This window comes from Schistocerca nitens, chromosome 12 (assembly GCF_023898315.1).
Source record: "Schistocerca nitens isolate TAMUIC-IGC-003100 chromosome 12, iqSchNite1.1, whole genome shotgun sequence".
In the NCBI taxonomy this organism is placed as follows: Eukaryota; Metazoa; Arthropoda; class Insecta; order Orthoptera; family Acrididae; genus Schistocerca; species Schistocerca nitens.
The window spans coordinates 124651568-124672999 of NC_064625.1; the positions used below are offsets into that span (position 1 = coordinate 124651568).

General features: G+C 43.7%; 1 pseudogene; it reads right to left on the minus strand.

Annotated features, from left to right (window-relative positions):
* Positions 1–2339: 2339 nt before the first annotated feature.
* Positions 2340–2457, minus strand: LOC126215525 (5S ribosomal RNA; annotated as a pseudogene).
* Between the last annotated feature and the right edge of the window lie 18975 nt (positions 2458–21432).

Sequence of the window (21432 nt, forward strand, 5' to 3'; positions counted from 1 at the left end):
GAAAAAGACATTTAGTATTTTGGCCTTTAGTCTGTCATCCTCTGTTTCAGTACCATTTTGGTCACAGAGTGTCTGGACATTTTGTTTTGATCCACCTACCGCTTTGAGATAAGACCAAAATTTCTTAGGATTTTCTGCCAAGTCAGTACATAGATCTTTGCTTTCGAATTCGTTGAACGCCTCTCGCATAGCCCTCCTCACACTACATTCCTCACACTACATTTCGCTTCGTGTAATTTTTGTTTGTCTGCAGGGCTTTGGCTATGTTTATGTTTGCTGTGAAGTTACCTTTGCTTCCGTAGCAGTTTTCTAACTCGGTTGTTGTACCACGGTGGCTCTTTTCCGTCTCTTACGATCTTGCTTGGCGCGTACTCATCTAATGCATATTGTACGATGTTTTTGAACTTTGTCCACTGATCATCAACACTATCTGTACTTGAGATAAAACTTTTGTGTTGAGCCGCCAAGTACTCTGAAATCTGCTTTTTGTCACTTTTGCTAAACAGAAAACTATGATGGCGTTCTGACAGTACAGCTGCTCACTGTCCCCCACTGCTCAGGGGGCCGGTTCCCCTACGCATAAACGTTTTTGGTGGTTGGTAGCCGTGTGTTGGCCTTTTAAAAGGCATCAAATAATCCTTGCCCTTGCCGATAGTCCACAGAAATTTACTGGTGCTAGGCTGGCAAGACTCTCGGAAGAAACAAGCGCTTTCTTTCTCGTGGGGTTAACGTTCGTCACGAATAGTGCTGCTCTATTAGGAGTAAAATCGTACACTTTAATTTGAAACTTTGGTGTGAATGATGTAATAGTTACTGAAATCTACTGTTGGATGTTCAGTGTTTGATACCGACCACTGTGAGAACTTTCTGAGCCGAATTATCTCATTCGGTTTGCTTTGTCAGGATTAGGGGATCTTATAAAATCGCGATCTGATCCTCACGGTTTTTCCCCATCTGCATCACATGAAAAGGCGTACCAAGGATCCGAGCTAGAGAGAGGGGAGGGGGGAGGGGGGGGAGGAAGGTCCTGTTAGTCTAGAGAAACAAGGAGCAGGGATAACAGGCATAATTTCTTAATAAATAAAACAGAAAACTAGTGAAAGACTGCTTTGATTAGCATTTTAAACATAAGAATGCACTTTCAAAACAAATGGTTCAAATGGCTCTGAGCACTATGGGACTCAACTGCTGAGGTCATTAGTCCCCTAGAACTTAGAACTAGTTAAACCTAACTAACCTAAGGACATCACACACATCCATGCCCGAGGCAGGATTCGAACCTGCGACCGTAGCGGTCTCGCGGTTCCAGACTGCAGCGCCAGAACCGCGCGGCCACTTCGGCCGGCTCTTTCAAAACAATACAACTTTTTAATTTAGTGATAATCTTCTCGGATTTCTACATCTAAATACTCTGAAAACCACCGTGAGGTGCGTGGCAAAGTGTGCCTCCCATTCTACCAGTTATTAGGGTTTCTTCCTGTTCCATTCACGTATGGAGCGCAGGGAGAATGCCTCTGCGAGTGCAGTAATTATTCTAATCTTATACTCATGATCCCTGTGTGATCGATACGTAGGGGACTGTAGTAATTCCTAAAGTCATCATTGAAGCCGGTTCTTGACACTTTGTTGATAGACTTTCACGGGATAGTTTACGTCTATCTTCAAGAGTCTTCCAGTTCACGTCATTCAGTGTCGATGTGACACTCTCCCTCGGGTCAAACACAGCTGTGACCATTCGTACTGCCCTTCTCTGAACACGTTCAATATTCCATCTTAGTCCTATTTGGTATCAGTCCCACACACTTGAGCAACATTCGCAGGCGGGTCGCACTAGTGATTTTGTAGATTGATTGCACTTCCCCAGTATTCTGCCAGTAAACCTAAGTCTACCATCTGCTTTACCCATGACAGAGGCTATGTGATCAATCCATTTCATGTCCCTACAAAGTGTTATCCCAGGTATTTGCATGAGTTGGCCGATTCCAGCGGTGACTCATTGATATTATAGGATGCTAGGTTGTTTTGTTTTGCGAAGATCAGACGTAGAAGTAACTTCGAGTGTACCCTAGGGAAGTGTATCCTGTTGTATAGTAATGACCTTGCGGACAATATTAATATTAAGAAACCAAAAACCCCTCCAGAACAGGCCATGAAGGCCCAAAGGGACCGACCGGCCGCCGTGTCATCCTCACCGATAGGCGTCACTGGATGCGGATATAGAGGGGTGTGTGGTCAGGACACCGCTATCCCGGCTGTATGTCAGTTTCCGAGACCGGAGCCGCTACTTCTCAATCAAGTAGCTCCTCAGTTTGCCTCACAAGGGCTGAGTGCACCCAGCTTGCCAACAGCGCCCGGTAGACCAGACGGTCACCCATCCAAGTGCTAGCCTAGCCCGACAGCGCTTAACTTCGGTGATCTGACGGGAACCGGTGTTACCACTGCGGCAAGGCCGTTGGCATATTAATAGTAACACGAGGCTTTTTCCAGATGACGCACTTGTCTATAATGAAGCACTGTCTGAAAGAAGCTGCATTAACATTCAGTCACATCTTGATAAGAGTTCAAAGCGGTGCAGAGATTGACAACTTGCTTCAAATTTCTGAACATTTAAAGCAAGTTGCCAATCTCTGCGCCACGATGAAATTATATCGAGATCCGACTGAATATTTATGCAGCTTCTTTCAGATAGTACTTCATTATAGATAACAGCATCATCTTCAAGAAGCCCCGTGTTACTATTAATATTGTCTGCAAGGCCATTAATATACAACACAAACAGCAAGAGTCCCGATACACTTCCCTGGGGTACACCCGAAGTTACTTCTACATCTGACGATGACCCTCCATCCATTCTGAGTAACACAGGCTTTGCACTATCGTACACTCCTGGAAATTGAAATAAGAACACCGTGAATTCATTGTCCCTGGAAGGGGAAACTTTATTGACACATTCCTGGGGTCGGATACATCACATGATCACACTGACAGAACCACAGGCACATAGACACAGGCAACAGAGCATGCACAATGTCGGCACTAGTACAGTGTATATCCACCTTTCGCAGCAATGCAGGCTGCTATTCTCCCATGGAGACGATCGTAGAGATGCTGGATGTAGTCCTGTGGAACGGCTTGCCATGCCATTTCCACCTAGCGCCTCAGTTGGACCAGCGTTCGTGCTGGACGTGCAGACCGCGTGAGACGACGCTTCATCCAGTCCCAAACATGCTCAATGGGGGACAGATCCGGAGATCTTGCTGGCCAGGGTAGTTGACTTACACCTTCTAGAGCACGTTGGGTGGCACGGGATACATGCGGACGTGCATTGTCCTGTTGGAACAGCAAGTTCCCTTGCCGGTCTAGGAATGGTAGAACGATGGTTTCGATGACGGTTTGGATGTACCGTGCACTATTCAGTGTCCCCTCGACGATCACCAGTGGTGTACGGCCAGTGTAGGAGATCGCTCCCACACCATGATGCCGGGTGTTGGCCCTGTGTGCCTCGGTCGTATGCAGTCCTGATTGTGGCGCTCACCTGCACGGCGCCAAACACGCATACGACCATCATTGGCACCAAGGCAGAAGCGACTCTCATCGCTGAAGACGACACGTCTCCATTCGTCCCTCCATTCACGCCTGTCGCGACACCACTGGAGGCGGGCTGCACGATGTTGGGGCGTGAGCGGAAGACGGCCTAACGGTGTGCGGGACCGTAGCCCAGCTTCATGGAGACGGTTGCGAATGGTCCTCGCCGATACCCCAGGAGCAACAGTGTCCCTAATTTGCTGGGAAGTGGCGGTGCGGTCCCCTACGGCACTGCGTAGGATCCTACGGTCTTGGCGTGCATCCGTGCGTCGCTGCGGTCCGGTCCCAGGTCGACGGGCACGTGCACCTTCCGCCGACCACTGGCGACAACATCGATGTACTGTGGAGACCTCACGCCCCACGTGTTGAGCAATTCGGCGGTACGTCCACCCGGCCTCCCGCATGCCCACTATACGCCCTCGCTCAAAGTCCGTCAACTGCACATACGGTTCACGTCCGCGCTGTCGCGGCATGCTACCAGTGTTAAAGACTGCGATGGAGCTCCGTATGCCACGGCAAACTGGCTGACACTGACGGCGGCGGTGCACAAATGCTGCGCAGCTAGCGCCATTCGACGGCCAACACCGCGGGTCCTGGTGTGTCCGCTGTGCCGTGCGTGTGATCATTGCTTGTACAGCCCTCTCGCAGTGTCCAGAGCAAGTATGGTGGGTCTGACACACCGGTGTCAATGTGTTCTTTTTTCCATTTCCAGGAGTGTATTTATCCGCCGATCCTGGGCAAGCGATTTTCAAGTAAAATGTCTCCCCCGTACGGAAACATACATAATGGATATACGTCTACAGGTTGTGGACACATGGCTGACGAGATTTGGAAGTTCGGGTGTGGCCGTCAACCGTGCTCGGATAGCCAAATAGCAAGGCGATAAGCTGGAAATCCAGGTTCGAGCCTCATTCGACTCAAATTTTCACTGTCGTCACTCCATTATACAGTTGGAGGTTGTTCATACAACAGCGAATAAATTTCATAACGGCTTAGCCGCTGCAGTGCGTGACCCGAAGGAACACTGAATCGTAGTTCAGAATAACACAGGCGTTGCCAATATCATATTTATTTATTTTTATTTATTTATTTATTTATTGTTCCGTGGGACCACATTTAGGAGAAGTCTCCATGGTCATGGAACGAGTCAATACATGAAATTATAACACGATTGTAGAAACAGATAAAATGAAATATAAGAAACATATTCACGCGACAAGTCGTTAGTTTAAATAAAGAAAATCAAGAATGTAACACTGGAATTTGCTTAATTTTTTAGCTCTTCCAGGAGCTCCTCGACAGAATAGAAGGAGCCATGAGGAAACTCTTCAGTTTAGACTTAAAAGTGTTTGGGCTACTGCTAAGATTTTTGAGTTCTTGTGGTAGCTTATTGAAAATGGATGCAGCAGAATATTGCACTCCTTTCTGCACAAGAGTCAAGGAAGTGCATTCCACATGCAGATTTGATTTCTGCGTAGTATTAACTGAGTGAAAGCTGCTAACTCTTGGGAATAAGCTAATATTGCTAACAACAAACGACATTAAAGAAAATACATACTGTGAGGGCAATGTCAAAATTCCCAGACTATTGAATAGGAGTCGACAAGAGGTTTTCGAACTTACACCATACATAGCTCGAACAGCCCGTTTTTGAGCCAAAAATACCCTTTTTGAATCAGAAGAATTACCCCAAAAAATAATACCATATGACATAAGCGTATGAAAATATGCGAAGTATACTACTTTTCGTGTTGAAATGTCACTTATTTCAGATACTGTTCTAATGGTAAATAAAGCGGCATTTAGTTTCTGAACAAGATCCTGAACATGGGCTTTCCACAACAGCTTACTATCTATCCGTACGCCTAGGAACTTGAACTGTTCCGTCTCGCTTATAACATGCCCATTCTGTCTGATTAAAATGTCAGTTCTTGTTGAATTGTGAGTTAGAAACTGTAAAAACTGAGTCTTACTGTGATTTAGTATCAAATTATTTTCCACAAGCCACGAACTTATATCATGAACTACATTATTTGATAATGTTTCAATATTACACACAAGATCCTTCACTACCAAGGTGGTGTCATCAGCAAACAGAAATATTTTTGAATCACCTATAATACTAGAAGGCATATCATTTATATAAACAAGAAACAGCAGTGGCCCCAGCACCGACCCTTGGGGAACGCCCCACTTAACAGTGCCCCATTGGGACTGAACATCATTACCACTCTCAATATTGCGGAGGATTACCTTCTGCTTTCTGTTCTTAAAGTAGGAGGCGAACCAATTGTAAGCTACTCCCCTTACTCCATAATGTTCCAACTTCTGCAGTAATATTTTGTGGTCAACACAGTCAAAAGCCTTCGTTAAATCAAAGAAAACACCTAACGTTCGCAACCTTTTATTTAATACGTCCAAAACCTCACAGAGAAAAGAGACTATAGCATTTTCAGTTGTTAAGCCATTTCTAAAACCAAACTGTACATTTGACAGCAAATTATGTGAATTTAAATGCTACAGTAACCTTGTATATACAATCCTCTCGATAACTTTCGCAAACACCGATGGCATAGAAATAGGTCTATATGAACTACTAGTTCCAACTGCTGAATATTTGGCTACTCTCTGTAAAGGTAAGACGAGCTCTGGTTTTGTAATGACTCAATGCAAGTGATACGTATATATTGTCGTGGCATAATTTCTGTCTGCAGACAATTTCTCTAGAGCTTTCACAATGTCTGGGAAATAATGAAAAAATAGTCTGGTGGTTTTATATTTTTCAGACCATCTCGTCTCACACATTCGTGATAAATTGGACGCATATTTCCAGCGTGTAGTCGACTCTCTAAAAAAAGCTAATAGCGTCGTTTACAATGCAACAGTATTCATAATTTCCGGCACTGCGTTTCCATCGTTGCTTGAGCAAAGAAATTGTTAGGATCGATAATACAGGGTGTCCATAAAGTCCCTTTACAGCTTCAAAATTTTATTACAACGGCAGTTGTTGAAATATTGTAACAACATTTCTTTCATTGTAATCAGTGTTTATAAACATTTTTCACAGTGTTTAAGGGGCTCCGGAAAGGCTCAAAATCATGAAAAGTTCAATTTTTACTTTTTTGCGTTTTCTGAATCTGCAGACTATTACCTTTTAATAGATATATAATTTATTCAATTCCGAAGACTACAACTATTTTTAATTTTTTTTTTAAATGTGTTCTACATGGGCGTGACCCACTGTGGCGCTGTTAAACTGCTGTCAAATGGTGTTATTATTAACGTCCGTGTTCATTAGGTACATTTTAGTGATGTGAGATAAAGTATGTGTTGTGGCTAACCTGTGATGGTTCAATATATATCGCTGGTGTGATTGTCGATTGTTTCATGATTATTTACTCTGTCGTTATCTCGAAAATATTCGTAATTAATTCTGTTTCTTGAGTCTCTGTTTTGTTGAAGTATAATAATGAGTAAAAGTAAAGTTATTAGAAATCCTCTGAAGGCTTTTAAGAAAAGGAGAAATGTTGGAAAGCCAAAGGTATTTAGAAATATGGGAATGAAGATAGGTTCTAACATGGTACGAGCGATGCTTGCTTTAGACAAGGAACGCCTTCGGGCTGCAGACAGGGCTGTAAAGAGTCTAGAAATACAAGCAAGAGTAAACAGGAGGAGGAACAAGAGGAAGCTGGAGGAGGAGTTTGCAGAGGATGAAGATAATCCATCCTATGGACCTGGAATGCACTAAAAAGTTAATCCAATCTTTGTCGCTCGATTCCCAAAACTTTTATTTTCTCATACTAATTACATGTTTTCTAAGGATCTTCCAAACATATTTGTTTCAAACTTCCAGTAAATGTTACACAGTACCTTCTGCATAATTTAACACAGCCTTTTTCCAAAAAAACTGTATATTTTTGAATATATAAATAAAAAATTGCAAAAAAATGTGAATTTTCATTACAATTGAAAAAAAAATCATCTTTAATAACTGAACTAAAATTTTGTAAAATCCCTGTGTTAAGTTGTAGCCCATATTCCAATGAATAATCTGTAAAAAGTTCAACTTCCTACCTCAAATACTTTGTGAGGAAAGATGTAATTTATAAGCGTTATTTTAACATTGCAAGTATAGGGCGTTCCGGAGCCCCTTAATAGACCTCTAAATGGGCACCTTTAGATACACGAAGCGCATCAAGACGGTACTCGTTTTCTTGCCATGTTCGCCGTAGCAAAGCGTCATCAACGGTGGCAATGGCATTACTAATACTTTGCTTCAAGTCAGCAATGTCCCGTATGTGTTTGATACACGATGTCTTTTACATACCTCCATAAAAAAAGTCCAAGGGAGTGATATCTGGCGAACGCGGTGGTCAAGGAATTGGCACATCCTTCCCAATCCACCTGCCTGGAAATGTTTCATTGAGGAACCGACAAACATGCAGTTCCCAATGTGGTGGTGCACTATCTTGCTGGAAAATGATAGTTAGTTGTAAGTCAATAAGTTGTGGTGCTACATATCCGGTCAGAAGGTCGAGATAAACATCTGCAGTAATTGTTGACTCGTTGAAGAAAAATGGACTAATTATTCTGTTGCACATGATTTCACACCACACATTCACTTATGGACTATCCCGCTGAAGCTCCCTAGTCACAAGGGTGTGTTCAGGCAACACCGACTCAAAGGAAGGCCTCGGCGCTTGTTCGTGACGTCACGTCAGCTAGGCACGGCGAACGCCAGGTCTGTTGCAGGCATACTCATAATGGTGGTGTCTCCCTCTCTGACACAGGAAAATGTGAAACTATTGGCGATAGTTGACCAACACACATTGTTCTGAGAGATTTCTGCAATCAATTAATTGTGCAATTCATTACACTTCTAAACAAATAGTGTACTCCTGAACTTAAATTTCCATCTGTTTTAAGGATTGACATACAAAAACAACTTCATGGTCCAGCAGCAACAGAATTCGTGCTTCTTTACCTTATTTGTAAATCTGAGGAACTTACGTTTGTACTGGGTTGCTTTTACAAGAAACTGTGAACATATTGGTGCTCTTCTTTAGGTATCTTGGTTGACTATGGGGTGAGGAGCACTGAATGTTGATGAAATATCTTGCGATTGTACACGTTGGGGGAGGGGGTGGGGGACAGAAGAAGAGGCAAAAGAGAGATACTTGTTTTATCAAATAATTTTTTTTTATCTTATTAAGTTTCTCCTTTCAGTTGCAAGAGGGGAATATTTATCTTTTCTAATGAGCATGTTTAAAAAAGTTTAAGCTCAGCAGTATTTTCGATGTATGAAGCTATTTTGTTTCCTGTTTAGAATTCCTTTCGTTGAAAACGACTGTAATGTAATGACTGGCAACAGTTGGACATTTACACATGTAAATTAGTTCACATTTCCAGTGACGATTTCAAACGAAAATAAATAAATAAAAGAAGCGAGTTCATTGTAAGGGGGTTGGGGTAAGTTTCGATAAGAAAATGGATCAAGTAAATATAGTTACTTGAATGTAAAATTTCTGAAGCTTGCAATGGGGCAAAGCATCTTCTCATATTGATCTACGTTTGTTTCGACAGGATTCAGTAACACTGAACTACGATCTTCATTTGTAGCTTTACGATAGTAAGAAAATCTTTCATCTAAATAAAACTGCAGAATCCAAAACAATACCAAACACTTTGTCCAAAAATAAGAGATTTATAGTGATAAGCACGCCCAGGCGTTTCTGCCTGCAACAGACCTGGCGTTCGCCGTGCCTAGCTGACGTGACGTCACGAACAAGCGCCGAAGCCTTCCTTTGAGTCGGTGTTGGTTCAGGTCCCCAGATTCTCACACTGTGTCCGTTCAATGTCCCAAAAACATGAAAAGTTGCCTCGTCACTGAAACAAACTCGCTTGAGGAATGCTACATCCTCCAAAAGGCGTTCCAGCATTTTCAGTCCAAACTCTGTCCGTTTTGGCTTGTCATTTGGCTCAAGTGTCTGTAACAGTTGCACTTTGAAAGCGTACAACCGTAAGTTCCTGTAGAGGACCTTATGCACAGCTGAACGTGGTAGTTGCAACTGTCTGGCAGCAGTGCGGATGGACTTCGTAGGTGAACGAGTGAAGACGTTTAAAACGCGATCGATGTTTTCCTCCGATGTTCTCGGTCGCCCGCTCCTCCCTTTATCCAACACTGTCCCTGCCTCCATAATTTTTTTGTGCCCTGCACAGACTGTAGGGCGTGATGGTGGATCTCTTCCACACTTCGTTCTGAAGTTTCGTTGAGTCTGAACATCCGTTTTGTCTCAATAAACCAGGACACACTTTGTGCCCTCTCTTGAGGAGTTGCCATTTTATAGAGTTTCAGTTCCTTCCATCAACAGAGTATCTGAAACACAAAATTTTAGTATATATAAAAACTTTAGTAAACAGTGATTACAATAGAAGAATTTTTGTTAAAATATTTCAACAACTGCTGTTGTAATAAAATTTTGAAGTTGTAAAGGGACTTTATGGACACTCAGTATTTCTTTCTGAAAATGACCTGTACACTGCCCTCTATGCCTGTCATTGTAGAACAGCTATCGAAGACAAATCCGACGGAATCTCCTGCAGTGCGCAGTTACCGCTCCCCAGTGGAGGAGACGCCCTGCCCGGTTCCTGGAAATAAGCTGGCCTCTCAGATCGAGGGGTATCTAGTGTCGAATCGCTACCAGCACCGAGCTTGTTGCACCATTCCACAACGGTAGTTTCGACAGATATCCTGTCTCATACACATTCTCCGATGGAGGTCTACCGGTGTTTGTCCTTCGGCAGCGAAGAAAAAGTAACAGCACATTGTTCCTGTTTGGAGGCATTTGGTGATAACGTTGTCATAGTTAAAGTTCCGGCGTTTACTACACGCCCGTCGGAAAGACATGAATGTCACACCAATCCCTCGCTTACAGTCGGTGCTTCTATACCCGCATCGGAGTCGCGCTACGTTGCATATACGAGGGTAATCCCAAAAGTAAGGTCTCCTACTTTTTTTTATAAGTACATAGACCTGTTTATTTCTACAATGGTTTATATCAGTTTACAGCTTGAACATTTAGCTATTTTTCGACATAATCACCATTTCTGTCGATGCATTTTTGTAGACGCTGTGGCAGTTTTTGTATGCCCATGCCATACCAGCTCGCCGCCATGCTGTTCAGAAAGTTATGAACTGGCGTGATTGTTACTTGGTCTGAGGTGTAAAGTGGTATGCCCAGGTTTCGTCACCCGTGACAATTGAGTCCAGAAAGTTGTCCTGTTCGGCTGCAAGGCGGTGAAGAAATGCGCGGGCAGCATCAACTCGTTGCCGCATGCGGTCCTGTCAGCAAGCGTGGCAGCCATCTTGCGCACACCTTCCGGTAGTTCAATGTTTCCGTTAAAATTCTGTGAGCGGTGCTTCGGGAAACCTCAGGAACCAACGTGCAGAGATCATCCAGGCTGATCCGCCGATCTTCACGCATGCTTTGCTCAATCTTCAACACTGTCTCCGCAGAAACTGACGGTCTCCCGCTCCTTTGTTCGTCGTGAATTTCGGTCCGACCAGCTGCAAACTCTCTATACCACTTACGAACGTCCATGCACGACTCACCACACACTTCCGTCAATTGGCGATGGATTTCAATCGGCGCAGTGGCCTGTGCGTTCAAAAACGGAATAACTGCGCGCAATTCGCACTTGGCGGTTACATCGAACGGGAACTCCATTCTCAACGGCTGCCAAGCCAAGACTGGGCGCCTCAGCGCGGCGTGCGCATGTTTACACACAGCGCGTGAAGCACTCTTCATAACATTGTGACCAACTCCCACACAGAGTTCTGTACTTATAAAAAAAAATAGGAGGCCTTACACCCTCGTACGCTGCAGTAACGCCTTCAAATAGAAATTTTTGATCGGACCTTGTATAATAATAATTTTCCGTAGTGGTGGGATATTTATCGTTCTTGTTCACATACTCCCAGCATTACAGACAAGAAATCAATATAAGCTCTTAGTAGGCCGTTCACTACGTTATCATTTAAACTTATTGAGGTGCTACTGTGTAAATGGGAAATACAGAAGCGTCCGATCTTACCCGTCGGCTTTGGCCCATGACGTCACAAATACCGCGGAAACGAGCATAAACAACAATTCCAATATGGCGGATATAAAAACATCGAATACGTATTGTAAACACTGAAATACACAAGTTTCACAAAAAGCCTAATGACTGTAACGGGACAAGCGTGGGAAATTGGGGGTTTTTGGGTGGGGAGAAACTAAATATGTCGTTATGCGGTGGGGGGAGTCTGCAGTGCCCCCCCATCCCCCCACAGGCTTCATTAGTGTCAAATCAATATTTTCGAATCATAGGCGGCCGCTGCCGCGGCCGCATTCCAAAAAAAAAAAAAACTCCCAACCTAACCTCAAGTGGGCTACGCTACAGATCAATATGTTCATCAAATTGCTTCATATTACGTATACATGTTCTTTAAACAAGAGTACATCAAACCATGTATTAGGTTTTCCGCGCCGTAATGACGTCACACACCACAACACGCTTACGTCACGGGTCAAAGCCGACGAGTAAGATCGGACCTTTCTGTTGACCCTGTAAATGTATGTAAATTATCAATTATATGGACTGCTGAGTGTTCTCTTTTGTCTTTGACACATTTCCTAATTCCTGATAATACCTCTTGTCGTGAGACTACTTTTAAAAACCATATACACAATAGGAAGAAATCATAAATGGTCCAGAACGACACGAATCACGTGTAAATATTGCGTTTCATATGAATAAACAAAGGGTTTAGCAGACATTTATTTCTTTAATACGCAGATCTGTAACAAACAAAGAAAAAGTAATATTCACGGTTCTTTTGCGTACGTGCTTAGCTATTGGTATGACAACCTGTCCGCTAAAAACTTCAGGCTACAGTGCTGAGTCCCGCAATTTCCAATGTAGAATCTTTGATCATTATAAATAGAATTATATCAATGGCTGGAAATTAATTTGAGCGATTATTTCTGTAAACATACAGGGTGACAGTGTGTTAGTGCAATCAACGTAGCTATTTACAAAACAATACATTACTTCAGTTAATATATTTTATTTTTAGCTCATGTCAATATTTATGTACGACTGTTGTGCAACTTTCAGTAATGCTCGCTACGTGATTGTTTTTTCCCGCCACGTATTATTTACTCTCTGAGTATTTTCCCGCGAGAATAATTACTCTTTGAATGACGTATGTAAACGAGCAGATGTCCTCCTGCGACACTCGTCTTGGTTGCTCTGTCTTCGACAGTTACATACGAGGCGAATTCGAAGCTTCCAGTATTCTGAAAAAGAGTTTTGTAGCAGAAGCTTTTATTCTCGGTTTCCGGTGTCCAGCAGATAGTTCAAAATGGTTCAAATGGCTCTGAGCACTATGGGACTCAACTGCTGTGGTCGTAAGTCCCCTAGAACTTAGAACTACTTAAACCTAACTAACCTAAGGACAGCACACAACACCCAGGCATCACGAGGCAGAGAAAATCCCTGACCCCGCCGGGAATCGAACCCGGGAACCCGGGCGTGGGAAGCGAGAACGCTACCGCACGACCACGAGATGCGGGCTCCAGCACATCGTTCTCTCGGCGAAAAGGTAAGAGATACTCAACTTTTGTGGCGCTAGATGACACTAACGCAAAAATGTGTGATGTTTGTGTTCTTCGAGGATGTTGAGGTTGTTGTGTCTTTATTGTGTTCTTTGAGGATGTTAGGGTTGTTGTGTTTGGACATGTCAGCATACATGAAAAACATACGTGGTCGAACTGCACGCAGTTTCTCGTATTCTGCAGCTTCTGCGACAGTCATTTCCTTCACGAACATCCATAGGCAAAATTCCTACGGTAACTGAAATAGTGTTTCTTTTGGTTGTCATTAACTTGGAATAGATAAACTAGCTGCGTGTGCCGTTAATGTCGTTGCTCCGTAGTAAGTTTTTGCAAATATTCTGTTGATAGCACTGATTGCCTTGTACGTTTAGTACCACTCAGTTGGTGCAATAGTTCCGTGAAGCGATTTCTCTGCAACGCGTTTAGTCAATCCTGGCGCTATGCGCAATAAATGTAAATTATTTGTTAGCAGGTTGCGTAGAAGTTTCATGCGTTCGTTTTTAACAGTGTATACGAGCGCATAATCTCGTGCATGCGCACACGTACACGCGCGCGCTTTTGTGTGTGTGTGTTTTTTTTTTTCTCAAGATGGAAAAATGTCAATTCTGCGCCCTCACCACCCGCCCCTTTTCGGGTGTAAGATTAATTATTTCGACTCCAACGGCATTTAAATAAAAAATTCGGATTCCTCTGTTACAAGTTTCATGTCACAAATATAACAGGTTTCTATCAGTCACGTACTTTCTTGGCATAATATAATAAATAGTAGATGTCTTGCGTTTAGTGATAATTTCTGAGACTGTGTATGTTCTACATCCACATCTACGTGATTTCTCTGCTATTCACAATAAAGTGCCTGGCAGAGGGTTCAATGAACCACCTTCAAGCTGTCTCTCTACCTTTCCACTCTCGAACGGTGCGCGGGAAAAACGAGCACTTAAATTTTTCTGTGCGAGCCCTATGTAGGTGGGTGCCAACTGAATGTTTTCGCAATCGGAGGAGAAAACTGGTGATTGAAATTTCATGAGAAGATTTCGTAGCAACTAAAAACGCCTTTGTTTTAATGACTGCCACTCCAATTCACGGATCATGTCTGTGGCTCTCTCTCTCTCCTACTTTGCGATAGTACAAAACGAGCTGCTCTTCTTTGTACTTTTTCGATGTCATATGTCCGTCTCACCTGATGCGGATCCCATATCGCACAGCAATATTCCAGAAAAGGGCGGACAAGCGTGGTGTAAGCAGTCTCTTTAGTAGACCTGTTGAACCTTCTAAGTGTTCTTCCTATGAATCGCAGTCTTTGGCTGGCTCTACCCACAACATTATCCATGTGATCGTTCCAATTTAGGTTATTTGTAATTGTAACCCCTAGGCATTTAGTTGAATTTACAGTCTTCAGATTTTTGTGACTTATCGCATAATCGAAATTTAGCGCATTTCTTTTAGTACTCATGTGTATAACTTCAGACTTTTCTTTATTCAGGGTCAATTGCCACTTTTCGCACCATACAGATATCTAAATCATTTTGCAATTCGTTTTAGTCATCTGATAACCTGACAACACCGTAAATGACGGCATCATCTGCAAACAATCTAAGACTGCTGCTCAGATTGTCTCCTATGCCGTTAATATAGATCAGGAACAACAGAGGGCCTATAACACTTCCTTGGGGAACGCCGGGTATTACTTCTATTGTACTCGATGACCTTCTATCTATTACTAACAAGGGAACCTCCCCATCGCACCCCCCCTCAGATTTAGTTATAAGTTGGCACAGTGGATAGGCCTTGATAAACTGAACACAGATCAATTGAGAAAACAGGAAGAAGTTGCGTGGAACTGTGAAAAAATAAGCAAAATATACAAACTGAGTAGTCCATGGGCCACATAGGCAACATCATGGAGAACGTGAGCTCAGGAGCGCCGTGGTCTCGTGGTAGCGTGAGCAGCTGCAGAACGAAAGGTCCTTGGTTCAACTATTCCCTCCAGTGAGAATTTTACTTTCTTTATTTTTACATCGTTATTATCTGTCCGTTCGTTCATTGACGTCTCTGTTCACTGTAATAAGTTTAGTGTCTGTGTCTTGCGACCGCATCGCAAAACCGTGCGATTAGTAGACGAAAGGACGTGCCTCTCCAATGGGAACCGAAAACATTTGATCGCAAGGTCATAGGTCAACCGATTCCTCCACAGGAAAACACATCTGATATATTCTATACGACACTGGTATGTGCGTCACATGACAGGAATATGTTGTCGACCCACCTAACTTGTACACTTGGCGAATGGGTAAAAAGATTCTTCTACCTTGCCCGATTTAGGTTTTCTTGTGGATGTGATAATCACTCCCAAAAAAGTGATGAAAACACAATAGTTTGTCACATAAACTGAAAATAAAAAAATTAAACTTTTCACTCGATGGAGGATTTGAACCAAGGACCTCTCGTTCCGCAGCTGCTCACGTTACCACGAGACCACGGCGCTCCTGTGTTCTTAGAGTCCTTGATGTCGCCTATCTTCCCATAAACTACTCAGTTTGTATATTTTGCTTATTTTTTCACAGTTCCACACAACTTCTTCCTGTTTTCTCAGTTGATTTGTGTTCAGTTTTTCAAGGCCTATCCACGGTGCCAACTTATAACTAAATCTGAGGGGGGTGCGATGGGGAGGTTCCCTTGTAAGAACTGTGTCCGCCCCCGGTTGGTGCGTAGTCAGTGCGATAGAATGTCAGTCCTAAGGGCCCGGGTTCGATTCCCGGCTGGTTCGGAGATTTTCTTCGCTCAGGGACTGGGTGTTGTGTTGTCCTGATCATCATTTCATCCCCATCGACGCGCACTGAAGTGGCGTCAAATCGAAAGACTTGCACCTGGCGAATGGTCTACCCGACGGGACGCCCTAGCCAGAAGACAACTACAAACCGTGACCTTTCTGACAGAAAATCATGAATCCAGTCGCACAACTGAGGCGATATTCCACAGACACGCAGTTTGGTTAGAAGACGCTTGTGAAGAATGGTGCCGAGAGCCTTCTGGAAATCTAAAAATATGGAATCAATTTGACATCCCCTGTCGATAGCACTCATTACTTCATGAGTATAAAGAGCTAATTGCGTTTCGCAAGAACAATATTTTCTGAATCCGTGCTGACTATGTGTCAATATATCGTTTTGTTCGAGGTACTTCATAATATTCGAATACAATACATGTTCCGAAACCCTACTGCAAATCGACGTTAGTGATATAGGCCTGTAATTCAGTGGATTACTCCTACTTCCCTTTTTGGTTATTGGTGTGACTTGAGCAATTTTCCAGTCTTCAGGTGAGCGAGTGGTTGTGTATAATTGCTAAATATGGAGCTATTATGTCAGCATACTCTGAGAGGGGTGGTAGTAATTGAGGTTTTTGCATCGAGTTGAAGATTACATCGTGAGAACTACTGGGCCACAAATTCTGCTTTATCTCCTCCTAACTGTCTACTCTGCCTTCTCTGTTTAGTCGTCTGGTTTAGTGACCGTATTTGCTCAGTAGTGTCCACTGATGCATACAGCCATACTCAACAGATATTCGAATACACCCGATCTGTGTTGAAAATCATATGGAATCCTTCAGTACAGATACAGCAGAGTTCGTATCTCGCCAATAAGTGCAGAGCGCGCCTATACGCTCATTGTTACCACACGATGCATAGACTGCCTCTGCCGTATTTGGTGCTCACAGTCGTAGCTAAACCATCTTCTATCTGATCTAATGAACGTAGAAAAGCTTCTTCTCGATTATTCTAAACTGCAGGCTATGAGAAACCTTAGGAGCTCCCGTATTTACAGAAAACACAGCAGGGACCTGTGAAAACCAGACAAGAACATCGTGATCGCAGAAAAGAATGAGTCGGCGTAAGAAGCAGCAACGTTTCAGGTACGAATACGTCGTCTTGGAAGTACAGTCAAAGAACGTTCACCGTTGTGCAACCTTCTGCAGTTGTAAAATCTTGTTTACTATGGTTGGTTGGTTGGTTTGGGGAAGGAGACCAGACAGCGTGGTCATCGGTCTCATCGGAGTAGGAAAGGATGGGGAAGGAAGTCGGCCGTGCCCTTTCAGAGGAACCATCCCGGCATTTGCCTGGAGTGATTTATGGAAATCACGGAAAACCTAAATCAGGATGGCCGGACGCGGGATTGAACCGTCGTCCTCCCGAATGCGAGTCCAGTGTCTTACGACTGCGCCACCTCGCTCGGTGTTTACTATGCAAGGAATAATTTTTTTTTTTTTTTTGTTGTAACAGGGTTGCGGCTGCTTTCCCAGATGTTCGATGGCCTCGAACATGTTGGAGGAGACGGGTGTGCGATGCTTTCGGTGAGTGAGCTTCGACGCCTTCGGTGAGTGAACTTCGTTTGATAATCGAAAATCTGTGCCGTTCATTATGAAATACCCGCCCTATTGTGTCTTTGTGCTGGCACAGTCACGATGGGGAGAAGCGTCTCTACACCATATACGTGTAAGCATTCGAAGTAAACGTCATATACGTAGGTTGGAACTTAAATAGTGGCAACACTGCTGTGAAGACACTATGCAGTGGAATCTACTATTGTCGCTGATAGCACACGTTGTTGACATACCTACCTTACCTCCGAGCAAATGGACTCGCCCGTCCCATGTCACTGGTGTGCACACAACTGAGGGAAACACAGTCACTTGTGAGCGAGCGGTCTAACGTAATGGTGTCACTATCTTTTCGAAAGAGGAACAACGGAGTTGGATCAAGATTGAATGTGCCAGAGGTCGTACAGCACGACAGTGTCATCAATGTATTCAAGAGGCGAGCGGGGAATGGGTATTGCCGTACGGAACAGTGGCACGTTGGGTAAAAGCTTTCAACGAAGGTCGGCAAACTGGCAGACATGCATCGGATAGGTCGTCCTAGCGTTTATGAAGAAGTGCATGCTGTTGCCGCGTTAGTGGACAGTGATCGACGCCATACGATTCGTGACCTCGCCCACGAAAGCGGATTGGCGCATACGACTGTGCTTCGCACCCTGAAGGAAAGCCTGGACATGCGAAAAATTGCGTGAAGATGGGTTCCGCTTGACTTGACGGAAATGCAGAAATGGGTGCGTTATGACAATGCTCAGACGCACTTGGAGCGCTATGAGCGCGAATGAGAAGCTTTCTTATGCCATATCGTAAGACTGGCTGAGACATGGGCCACACCGTACGAGCCAAAACTGAAACGTCAGTCCAACAAATGGCGTCATTATGGGTCGCCGCGAAAGTCTTAAGTGCGTCAGAGCCCCAGTATGGTGAAAGTTATGGTGATTCTCGTGTACGACTGTGACGGTGTTATCCTAAGGCATTGCGTTCCTCCACGGCAGACCGTCAATGTACAGTACTACTGTTCGTTTTTGGAGCATCACCTGCGCCCAGCTTTGCGAAAGAAGCGGCGACACGTTCTGCGCAACCCACCCATCATTTTGCACGACAATGTGCGGATAAATACAGCCCAAGCTGTGGCGGCTCTGTTTGGTCGATGGGACTGGGAAGTACTGTACCATCCACCGTACTCCACGGACTTAAGTCCTTGTGACTTTGATTTGATTCTGAAGATAAAGGAACCACTTCGTGACATTCGCTTCAGAACTGTGCCAGAGATTTGGCAGGCAGTAGACCGCTCCATTCGCACCAACAACAGTCTCTGCTAACGATATACCACGCCTTCCACATCGCTGGCAATGGTTTCTACACAACGCTGGTGACTACTCTGAAGGACAGTAACAGGTGCTAACATGTAACTCTTTTGTATCGGTGGTCAATAAATAGTTGCCACTATTTAAGGTTCCAACCCTCGTACTTGGATTCTTCTTGACTAAGACAACCCAGTAGACTGAGTACCAGAATCCACGCAGAGTTTGGGCAGTCTGTCAGGATCATTTAATACGAATAACGTCAGGATCACTAAACACGATCAATTATTCTACAGAGAAAGGACAAATTTGTGACAGGGTCTAATTAACCCTAAACGACAGCATTACAGACGAAAGTAAGACGTGTTTGTCAATTTAATCTACTGATATAATTCAGTAATAATGGTACTATAGAACCTACATCAGATAAGGTCGTAAAGTATCATGTTCTTTTCTGTGCAGCCACTCCGCTTTACTAATGTGTGCGTAATCAATGAATAAATGATCGAAGATACAGAATTACGATATCACAAACTTCAACTCGCTAAACACACTGTCGGAAAAAAATCGCAATACCAAGGAGTTGGGCGACGTAAACGATTGTTGGTAGGCGTGTTTCTACATCTGAGAAATGATGTCTATTCCAGTTTCTTGTCAGTTGCATAAGAGTGGAACTAGTGTTGCCACTATGTAAGAGCAAATCCGGTTTGCTTTAAATACACGTTGTAACGGTCGTGAGGGTTAGTTACCTTTGAGATTGGACGCGATGAGTTGATGTTAGTCAAGAATGCCTTTAACCCAGGGTCGCTCGCGCATGTTGTTGTTACGCGGTAACTCCCGTGTTGAATCTTTTCTAACAATGAGATCTTGCACTTTTTTTTCTCTTTATGCCAAACAAAGACACATTTATACAATAAACCATTTCTTTATTATTACCAAAGCATTATAAATTAGTATAAACATGGTATGTAATTTGCTAAACTTAAAAATATTTCAGCATGCAAAGATTTCACAAATTTTTCTGAGTACAATTACAACCCCTGTGTGAACAGCAGTTAGTAACATTTATAGCAAGTGATGACATAAGGTTAACCACACTCCTTTTTACCAGTCAGATTCAGATATGGCTTCTTGTGACATACACTCCTGGCAAATAAGAACACTCGATGCTGTATGTTCTTTACAGATAGGGCTGGAACAATGATGGCAGCGATGTTGTGTGAATCTGTTTTTCCTTTTAGGGCAGTAGTGACATCTTGTTTTCTCTCTTGATTCATTTTCTTCTTTAGCTGCTGTAGTTTGCATATGTATACAACACCCTGAATGTTCTCCTTCAAGCAAAGTGATATCCTAGGACTCGACATCCATTTGATCATGTGGGCTTTTGTAATATCACACTTAATTATGTCATGAATCTTCTCTGTGGAATTAAATTATTTGTGCTTACCTTATATGAGGGCAGTTCAATAAGTAATGCAACACATTTTTTTTTCTCGGCCAATTTTGGTTGAAAAAACCGGAAATTTCTTGTGGAATATTTTCAAACATTCCCGCTTCGTCTCGTATAGTTTCATTGACTTCCTACAGGTGGCAGCGCTGTACGGAGCTGTTAAAATGGCGTCTGTAACGGATGTGCGTTGCAAACAATGGGCAGTGATCGAGTTTCTTTTAGCGGAAAACCAGGGCATCTCAGATATTCATAGGCGCTTGCAGAATGTCTACAGTGATCTGGCAGTGGACGAAAGCACGGTGAGTCGTTGGGCAAAGCGTGTGTCATCATCGCCGCAAGGTCAAGCAAGACTGTCTGATCTCCCGCGTGCGGGCCGGCCGTGCACAGCTGTGACTCCTGCAATGGCGGAGCGTGCGAACACACTCGTTCGAGATGATCGACGGATCACCATCAAACAACTCAGTGCTCAACTTGACATCTCTGTTGGTAGTGCTGTCACAATTGTTCACCAGTTGGGATATTCAAAGGTTTGTTCCCGCAGGGTCCCTCGTCTAACCGAACACCATAAAGAGCAAAGGAGAACCATCTGTGCGGAATTGCTTGCTCGTCATGTGGCTGAGGGTGACAATTTCTTGTCAAAGATTGCTACAGGCGATGAAACATGGGTTCATCACTTCGAACCTGAAACAAAACGGCAATCAATGGAGTGGCGCCACACCCACTCTCCTACCAAGAAAAAGTTTAAAGCCATACCCTCAGCCGGTAAAGTCACGGTTACAGTCTTCTGGGACGCTGAAGGGGTTATTCTGTTCGATGTCCTTCCCCATGGTCAAACGATCAAGTCTGAAGTGTATTGTGCTACTCTTCAGAAATTGAAGAAACGACTTCAGCGTGTTCGTAGGCACAAAAATCAGAACGAACTTCTCCTTCTTCATGACAACGCAAGACCTCACACAAGTCTTCGCACCCGAGAGGAGCTCACAAAACTTCAGTGGGCTGTTCTTCCTCATGCACCCTACAGCCCCGATCTCGCACCGTCGGATTTCCATATATTTGGCCC